Raw genomic sequence first — 9,509 nt, forward strand, 5'->3', positions numbered from 1 at the left:
GTGAGTTGTTTCCTGTGTATAACTCAAATATTATTTCCTGTTTTTTTTTTAAGGATTAAATGTGAAATGTGATTAGAGTAATAGCTGTGCTCGTGTTAAAAAGTATCAAGAAAATATCACTAATAGAAATAAGTAGCAGATACTATAATAGTAGATAATATGAGTCACTGATCAAGTATATACCATCCCTGCACATTTCTGGTCCTCCCTAATAACATTTAGAAAGAAAAATACAAGTAAATAAATAAAAAATCTTATTATTTTGGCAATGATGTGACTTAAAATAATAATTAGTAAATCACGAGTGTATGCAGCTCACGCGCTTATAGTTAATCTTCACTGGCTCTCAACACCAAGACGCGCCTGGGACGCCTGGTGCTGGGATCTCTTGGGGCACAGTTTTGCCTTCCACACGAGAGTGGTAAAACCTTAGGAGTTCCCAAGGTTTGATGTTAATATTGCACATAGGTACGAATGTGAATTTGGTGTTTATATTGATATTATATATTGTTCAATCAGTTTTATTTTATTGTATAGATTTTTATTTCATGTTTATATATATATAATATTATTTACTTTATTTTTTATTATTATTAGCTTCTTTTTTTTTCTTTAAGTTTATATGTACAATTGTAATATTTTTCATTTTTTTTTTTCCGGTCTTCTTGTTTCTGTATATTTAGTACGAATGAATATTTACAACAGTAACATTTATTGCCTCTAATTATGGATGATTACGTAATTATTCGTCAATAAAAACATATAATCAAGCCAAAAAATTAGTACAAACTACAATTAAAACTAAATGCTGTTTATAATATGTACAGGAGGATATATTCCCAGACACTTATCTGCCCAGCGGTTCCTAAAGTGGACTAAGAGTATGTCAGGGGTGACACAAGCAAATAACATTTTCTGAAAACATTACAAAAAAAAAAAAAAAATGAAATAGCAAATATACAGACCAATACAGCATTTATTTTTCACTGTTTTTTCTTATTTTCCTAAATACTCAACCACTCTAAGGATAATTGTGGCGAAATTTTTACATATTTTTAGCTCGAATATATCTTTTCGTTCAACAAGGGTGCTGTAATACTTTTTTAACTCAAGGGTGTCGTGGCGAAAAGATAAGCCAAAGATTGGGGACTATCATAGCTTGGACCAGTCGTGGTTCCTTGTTATACATGGATATATTACAAATCCCAGTCGTACATGTACTTTTGCCCAATTGTATGAGAAATTTCTCACGAGTATCTCTCAATCACTTTTTTTCTTGTTTTGTTTCGAAAGACCTGTAGCTTGTTAGAATTTTGATTTTTTTTTTGCTATTATGCATATGGATGTTTAAAATAAAAATAAACATAATTATTTATTTACACTTAGAATAAATATTTTTAATTTTAATTTTCATCAAATTAGTCATTATTTTCACGTGATGAGATAACACTATGGGGCGATTACGGAGTAAAGAACATTGATTCCAAAACTCTTTGTTCTTTCTCGCACTACTTTGGAAACATTCGAAATATGTCTGTAATTCATGCTTTGGTACTCTTTCGAAATTCTACAATCGCTCGGAAAGAAGCGTCATGATCGATGGACGTAGGGATTAATGTTTTAATTTTTAAAGTATTACGGTATTTGAACTTTTTTTTTTTTTTAAATATTTAATAATAAAAGTCGTATTTTGAAAAATACAAGTATTTTAAATGTAAAATTGTTGACGTCAGCTGGGCCTTTTGAATGAGGCGCTGTTGGAGAGGTAGAAGAAATCCTCATCAAGGTCAGACAAGGTCCGCGCTAAACAAGTGGATTCCTGAGTCAGAACTGGATACTCAGTTGTTTACTGTCGATTTTTTTTTTTGTAAATTTTTAAATCCTTGTCCATCTGTTAATAGTAATTATTATTGTTATTATATTATAAATTGTATTTATTTTAAAAAAATGTAATTTCAAAGCATACGTATCATATATTATTATCACATATAATTTAGTTTTAACCTTTTTTTTTTTTTTACATTTTTTTATTTTAATAAAAAGTTTTATTGAAAAATAATCAATCCGCCACGCTCAAAAATAATAGGTATTAGGACTTTAAGAAAATTCACATCCACAAATTAAAGAAAAAATAATAATAATCTCGTACTGGGCACACATTACACAACTTACCAATTTTTTCTGTAGGTTGGTACATTATTGTTGAATGAACAAGAAATGCTTATTGTTCTATTGCTATAAAAATAAGTATTTTGAGGTTTCTTGAGGTGGGCAGAGCGAATATTAATTTTGTTGTTTGCGAATATTAAAACAGTTTAACAACAGACAACAAAGCAGTATATATACATATATATATAAAAGCAATTGGTAGAGATCGGGCGGTGTAGGCTTTATCTGATTCGAAGTTGATGTCTCTATTTTTCCATTAGGTGTGTTTTATTTATCTTAAAGAGGGGAAATAAAAATGAAGGGTTGAAAGAGAATATATGAAAAAAAAAAAAAAGGACAGAAAAGAAAGAAAAATGAAAAAAAGAGATATTAACAAAAAAAATTAATGAAGTATAGAAATAAGAATAAAAAATAATAAAACTGACTACTACTAAACTAACTTTAATTTGAGTGCTGGCAGATATCTGTACGTCTAATGTTTTCTGAAATAAAGTTTTTCATAAATCAAACTTACTATCCGAACAACTATAAATTAATTTATTTTAGAAAATTTCATGAAATTACTACTCCTATGAAAATAAACGTTATAAACTACTTTATAGCTCATAAAACTAGCTTTAATTTGAGTGCTAATAGACATCTGTACGTCAAATGGTTTTTGAGATATAGATTTTTCAATATAAATTCACTAGCTACTGATCTTTCAGTACATTTTTATGAAATGTTGCTTTTTAAAAAGATATATCTCGAGAACTATTGAATGTTAATAGCTCTATTAGGTGTAATATTTTAGCAAATTTACTCTACTTTAAATAACGTTCTTTTAAGTTTTCTAGTGTTGTTGATAGTTGTAAAGATATAGAGCTCCGAATAAGAAGTTAATTATTTTTAATGCAGACTCATCAATTTCAACTAGTAATTATACCTAGTTTTCAATTAAGTAATCAAAAATTGGGGTGAAATAACTGCCTTTTTCTCCTCTTGGGCTCTTGTACTAAAAAGAACTGGTCATTTATTCCAAATAGATAAAATTAAAGTTACTTTAGAAGAAGATTGTGTGCAAATTAGGAATTAAATCCCTGTAAAACTATATTAAACCTAGCTGATAAAAGATCACTTGGTTGTACATTGATTTACCGAGTTTAATAAAAATCGTTAGAGCAGTTTTTGAGAAAAAAAATTAAAAATCAATTCACTTCCATACGATTTTTCGTTTTAGGGTTAAGTCGATCACACACAGAACATTTTGTGAAACTTGGTAATTTTAAAACACAGAACCTCAAAACATGTATTTCCACCAAAAACTCAAATTTGAAATTTTTATTTATTGTATTACTTTCCTTTACTATATATTCTGTATATAGATAAGCAAAATTAAAAATAAAATAATAATAATGATGAAATAAAATATTACATTATAATATTGCAGTTAAAAATAATTATTTATGTATTGCATTGTAAGTAATGAGATTGAAGCAGGAATAAAACATTACATTTATATATTATTCTTGTAAAAAAATTTACAAAGATCAAGGGACCTAATTTATTTAATTAAACATCGTATTGGTAAATACTTCACCTTTGATCCTCATGCATAATTTTATTCTCAACACTTGTGAATACTAACACATCGGGATATGACATGCACGAATTTGGTGTTGTAATATTCAAAACTTTTTTTTAATTAATTTAAAAATCTATTATTCTGGTTGTTGTTGTTGTCTGGGGCTTAAGGGCGTAAAACCCTGAGGTCATCAACGCGCATGGCTATTATTCTGGTTATTGTTGTGTAGAATGCCACATTAAATTTACATTGCATTATGTTAAAGGTTAGTGCAAAAATAGTGTTAAAAGTAGACTTATTCTAAGGTTTTAATTTAATATTCCAATTATATTTTCTGATTAGCTTGTCTTAAATTGTATTTGAAAGGCACAACTGCGGTTATAAAGTTCATATTAATTTTAAAACGAAAAAAATACATTTTTACTGGTTTCATAGCCAGTCAAATCACGTTTTTAAACAAATATTTTTGTATACTAAAATTTGCAATAAGTCTTCTATCATGTTTATGGAATACTTGAGTATAAACTCAAAGTACCTAATACAAGTGAATATGAATTAATATTTGTATAAAAATATTTTAGCCAACTCCATATAAAAAATAATTCCATTTCGGAAAGCTGCTTCGGTTATCTTGTGTTGGTCTAAAACGCATTATACAATCGGAAATGCTACTAGTTATTCTCTATTTGTTTTTGCCTGTAATTATTTTAATTATCTTTGGTTCGTTATCTCCCACCATTAACCCACGACCTAAACCTGTTTAAAAATAGTTGTCGGGTGTTTATTCCATTAATCAAGATTAATGGAGTTGGGAATGGTCTGTGTTCGATAGAACTATTGAGGCATCGACTGTGGTTTGGTTCCCTATCAAGTCTTACACACATTATCCTACAACCAATGTTTACTTATCACTTGTTAATATAAAAAAATTAAATTATAAACTGCTAAGGCTAGTTATATTTCAAAATAAGTTACACGACAAAAGTTAATTGTTAAAAATCGTTTGGTAATTAAAAAAATAAATAAATAAGTGAACGCATTAAGACGCATCGGCCATTTTTCTCTTATGGTGCATTTTTGTCAAATGCTAAACCTGAATTCATATCGAATTTGGAACAATTTTGTGTCCGACGTGTTCAGTATGTCTTACAAATGTTTACGAAAATCCCAAACAAACCACTTGTTTCAATGAAGGTCCAATATTTCGGTCTACGTTATTTAGAACTCAAATAGACCTATAACTTAAAAAAAAATACTTTGTCAGATTAAAAAGTAAAAATCATTATAAGAAGTGTTTTTGGGTTTAATAATCAGGTTTATTGTATATTTTTCGTGAAAAAAAACCGTAAAAACTTTTCATTACAATTATTGGTAAATTTTAAAACAAGTGAAATTCAGTTAAATCCATCAAAATGTATACCAAAAGGTTAACCTTATTTTGAACCACTTTATATCATTTTATTTTTAAAAAAAATAAATTAAATCCCATGTAACTGTATAAATGGAAAGTTTAACCAATGTAGCACAGTAAAATATGCAACAGTATTATTATATATAATAAAACAGTAAGTGCTTATACTAAAACGATTAAAATAAGTTGGGCCCTATTTGGTTCACACACCATATATACATTTTGTTTTTGTCTGGTTTAGAGATCTTCGTGGTTTTTCAAATTAATTGTACCGTGTCCAAACTAATTATGCCATCTCAGATACAACTAAATATACAAGGTAATTGATTAAGTAAATTTTTTTTTTTAATATTTATTTATTGCTATTTACAACTGTACAATATAATACATTTAGTAAATCTGATCTAAGTTAAATTGCAGTGTTACAGGTGTGTAAAGAAACTGCCCATTGGTAGCACTCTAATGACTTAAGTAAATTTAAAAGAAAATTCAGAGGAGGTCTTATTATATAAAATTTTTAGTATGATCTCCATTTGTTTTACTAATGATATGATAACTTATAATGATTAATGATAAGTTATGAAATTAAAACTTTTTTTTTTAGCTCAGTTATATAGTGTTTCAATGATATTTTCTGAATATCGAATATCATCCACTCTCTAATCGAAGGAACTGAAATACAAATAGATAAAACTTATTTTAGAATATTTACTATCACTGTGTTTAATGGTAATATGCAATTAGATAAATAAATGAAGTTTTAAAATCTTTATAAACAACTGGACATTTGCCAAGGTGTTCCGACTCGCATTGTCATAGGTGAGCGACCTGCAGCCCATTGTTCATTCGATTACAGCCAGCCGACTTTGGATTCGGTGTTCGCCGATCTTCAGGAAGCCACTTCAGCAATGGGGCTTCCTATCATATTTAATTACTTAATCAATTATAATAAAAAATATCAATGAGAGCTATTTTAAAAAAAGAATCCAAATAAATCATTTGGTGATGGCCGAAACGTAGGAGTTATAATGAAAATGAACATGTGAGAATACATGGTTATTTTTTATCATAATTGATAAACAAACCAGTCTCAAACAAGAAATTAAATTATATATTAATACATACTTTTAGTAAGTAAATTGTGGTTTCAGTCTAAAAGAGTCAGTCCTGGCTGGTTTTGTTCCCAAAATATTTAATGTTATATTATATTACTCATAAGTTTGTAACAACTTATTTCCATCAAAAAACATTAACTATATTATTGATATTTCAGCAAAGCAAGTGCACATAGGGGCTAATGTTCTTTTTTTTTTTTTTTTTTTTTCTTTTATTTATTGTTATTTACAACTGTATACAAATATATACAAGTAAATTTGCTGTAGGTGAGATAGTGACATGATACAAACATGTGGAGAATCTACCCATTGGTAGAACTCCAATAACATTTCTAGAGTAGAAGATCCCGAGGCCATCTTCTTTTCAGACGCCTAGGAGGATTATTAGGTAATGAAGGAGAAGCCAGGTTAGAAACAAGTGGATTTGGGTGGTTGGGAAGTTTTCCATGGAAGGAATGGTATCTGATTTTACGAAGGATTTTGGACTGTAAGGATGGGATTCGGGAGCAATTTGATGGTTTAGTGGAGCCCCAAAGCTCAACTCCGTATGTCCAGATAGGCCTTATAATAGTCATGTAGATCAGTCTTTTGTAATGGATTGGAAATTTAGACCGTTTGTCTAGTAAATGTTGTAATATTCGAAATCGACGAGCAGTTTCCTTTCTTTTCAGTCTTGTTTGAGGATTCCATGTCAGTCGTTTGTCGAGATGTAGTCCTAAGTAACGTATCTGTTCCACAGAAATAAGTGGGGTGCTAATGTTCTCAAAACCAAAAACAAAGAATTCAAATTTCAAGTATGAATTAACACATGTTTGTATACAGTTTAACTAATAGCAATAATATATTTTCTAATTTCAAAACGTATTTTTTTATCTATTCAATGTTTAATACTATTTATTATCATTCTCTGTTTATTTAGTTTATTATAACATATATCCCGGTCGGTCAGTCTCAACTTGTCAGTTGTTATCCTTGTTTCAATCAGACAGGTACTTCCCTCACGTTTATTTGTTATTTTTATTAATATTTCTTTTTAATTGTTACTATACCTCATCTTAGCCAGATTTACTTCACCTATCTGTTTACATTTTTTACATACCTCTTTACCATATTTACAACTATTTCTGACGAATATTTGTCTACAATTTATTACTCTAGTTCTTTATTTAGAATTCGATCACATCAGGATGTATTTATTTGTAACTAGTTTCCAGTCCACCTATATGCATACTTCCTTAAATTATTATTATTATTTCTTTTAAATATTTTATAAAAAAACTAATAAATTTTTAATATATTTTCTAATTTCCTCTGTATATTAATTTCAATGTTTGTATCTTGTTTTCATTTAGCCCTGACGAAGCTCTGCAATATGGGGCGAAACGTTGGTTAACAATAAATAGTTTTTTAAACTATTTTAGTACCTTTATTGTCCGCCACCTGGGCTATCTTCTTAAAATATGACTTAAATCCTTTAAATAGGTAAATATAATGATTCTATTCATTTCATATCTGTAATTTGTTTTGAGAAATATATTTTTTATTTAATAATTTATTTATTGTTATTTACAACTGTATACAAATATATACAAGTAAATTTGCTGTAGGTGACATATTGACATGATACAAACATGTAGAGAATCTACCCACACATAGAACTCCATTATTTGAGAAATATAGTTCGTTAATATGATCTTCACTCATAAAACAAGCTTGATCAAAGTTTTATTTTATTGGATATAGGAGTAAATTTAACTCAGCCGAAACTTTCTAAATGTTTTTCCTATGATAGCATTTACGTTGATGCTTGTATTCACACAGCCTTCTAAAACTGGGTACCTAAACTTTCACCCTCCATTGCAATCTCATTGACTGACAAAGATAAGCCGTATCCGGGTACATATACCCTTATGGACAACACCGATGTCCCTTCCTTTCAGGCCGTCACGAGAAGCCAAGTGTTGCTACATAAATATTTGCATTTGACGAAATTCGTTACGGGCTATTAAATAAACGATTGCGCAAATGGAAGAAGAAAGTCCACTTACTGTATGGCGAGTGGAAAATTTGCAGCCATTAACAAAACGTGACGATGGATTCTCAATCTTTATATAATTCGAAGACATTTAGGCAGTGTTATGAAATCGAGGGACAGCGTCCTATGAGTTTATTTTTTTAAAATAAAATTATAAAAAGTTGTAATCTAAAAAATAATAATAAAAAGCTATTCATATTTTTGTAGATATCCTATATATAACATTTCTCCACAGGAAGTCAGTATATTCATTAAGTCTCTCAACATCACTAAGGCACTTGGCCCATACATTATACCTACAATATTAATAAATAATTAAAACCGTTTCCAAAAAAGTAATTGTACACATTACAAACATTTTCAATAGCTATATGATATATCAGTTTTCTTAAAATTTCAATATTGCCGATGATTTAGCATTATTCTCTTCATCTGATCGAATTAATACAAAACTATTGACTCACGGAATCCTTAAAAAAAATAATCCAAGTATCTTTAAAAAAATAGGGGTTGTAAAAATAAAACAAAACTTAAAAAAAAAATTTCTATGAATTACAAAAAAATGACTTATAATATCTTCTCATCTTCCCCTGACTCTTTAAACTCATACATAAGAGAAATAAGAAATTATAAATAAAAAAAAAAAAAACCGTAGATATAAACATAAGAGAAATAAATTCATCAATAAATGATATGCCTTTTATTTTATTTCAATACTGTTTTGTATATTTTTTCGTTTATTTTGTTTTTACTATAATGTTGTTATGTTATAGGTGGAAAGAAAAATGCATTGTATAAGGGTGTGGACTGAAGCAATACATTTCATAAGTACATTTTCATTTTATGAAATAAAACTGTACAACTGTTCATTTAATTGTACTACTCATTTTTCAAATTGTATAACTGTAATTTACATGCATTCTGTAATTCAAATTGTATTATTTTTTTCAATATGGTGTAAGCAAGAAAAAATCCAGTCTTTATCACAGCATTTTAATTTGTACTTCAATCTAGTGCCTCTTCAAAAACAATGCTCGTAATCAGATTTTCCTAGTTAAATTCTATATTTTACGAACCATTTTTATTATTTCACCTTTTATGTAAAATAAAATATTACACGGTGATCACTAAAAACTTTTTCTATATTAGAAATATTCAAAGTATGAATCGTCTTTGAATGATTGTTTAAAACCAAGGAATTGCAATTTAGTGAAA

The 9,509-nt window shown here is 28.4% G+C and overlaps 1 protein-coding gene across 3 annotated transcripts in view; it reads right to left on the reverse strand.

Moving 5' to 3' along the window:
• LOC106681422 (PDZ domain-containing protein 2) overlaps nt 1-9,509 on the reverse strand; it is a 161,587-nt gene that overhangs the window by 28,658 nt on the left and 123,420 nt on the right. The window lies entirely within an intron of this gene.

This window comes from Halyomorpha halys, unplaced genomic scaffold, assembly GCF_000696795.3.
Source record: "Halyomorpha halys isolate HHAL.00 unplaced genomic scaffold, Hhal_1.1 Scaffold337.1, whole genome shotgun sequence".
NCBI classification, from domain to species: Eukaryota; Metazoa; Arthropoda; class Insecta; order Hemiptera; family Pentatomidae; genus Halyomorpha; species Halyomorpha halys.